Source organism: Perkinsus marinus (genome assembly GCF_000006405.1).
Source record: "Perkinsus marinus ATCC 50983 genomic scaffold scf_1104296974792, whole genome shotgun sequence".
NCBI classification, from domain to species: Eukaryota; Perkinsozoa; order Perkinsida; family Perkinsidae; genus Perkinsus; species Perkinsus marinus.
The window spans coordinates 1-850 of NW_003200972.1; the positions used below are offsets into that span (position 1 = coordinate 1).

The window sequence follows — 850 nt, forward strand, 5'->3', positions numbered from 1 at the left end:
TAGTAGTTACTGTCGAGCGGTCTACCTATGAACGAGTACCAGTACTTGTCAGTAGGCTGTTTACCAGGTAAACTTTACCTACTGACCCGTTAGTAAGTGGTACCTGGTTGCCCAACCTCAGTACTGCGGTCCTCTAGAGTCGCTCTAGAGGATTGGAGGTGGTCGATTCTAGGGTCCAGACCCGATATATTTTCACATGTCACCTCCCGGGATCGAACCTCCGACCTCCCGGTTACTAGCTCAACAGTTGGGCTCAACTCGCAAACCCTCTCGAGTCTGTTTGGCGACAAACGTCATGTCCCTGCTGAGTATGACCTCTTTCCTTGCTGTATCGCCCCTCATAACCAGTTCGGGACTGGCAATTCTCCAAGGAGAGTTGTTTCTTCTGGACTCCACACGTTTCCCTTCTCGGCGCTCTTCTCTATGAAGCTTCTGTCACGCGCCACGAAATTTTCAGAACCACTCGGAGTGGTTCTGGAATCTGCGATTCTGGAAACGCTCTCAGAATCGCGCGCAAGCTCCTTTGAACACGCTAAGAACCACTTCTGGAAACGTTTTTGGGATCGTTTCCGGAGCTGGTTCTATGAACAGAAAATCCCAGAATCGTTTCTAGAAACGCTTCTCAAATTCAAAATCGGTCTATTGAACGGGCGGTGTGTCGTTTACAGCCAGCTCAATCGAGTCATCCTCTAATGATTCTTACTAAACTTATCTATCCTACCCGAGGATCGAACTCGGAATCTCCACCTTAGGAGGGTGGCGCCTTATCCATTGGGCCAGCAGGGCGATGATTCAACTTCCGATCATGTTGATGTCTGTGACTGTTCCGCCGATTACATGAGTGATTACT

At 49.3% G+C, this 850-nt stretch overlaps 1 non-coding gene across 1 annotated transcript; it reads right to left on the minus strand.

The window, feature by feature from the left end:
* Window positions 1-713: 713 nt before the first annotated feature.
* Pmar_PMAR028983 lies at window positions 714-786 on the minus strand. The gene has a single exon. It is a non-coding gene; the product is annotated as a tRNA-Arg (tRNA).
* Between the last annotated feature and the right edge of the window lie 64 nt (window positions 787-850).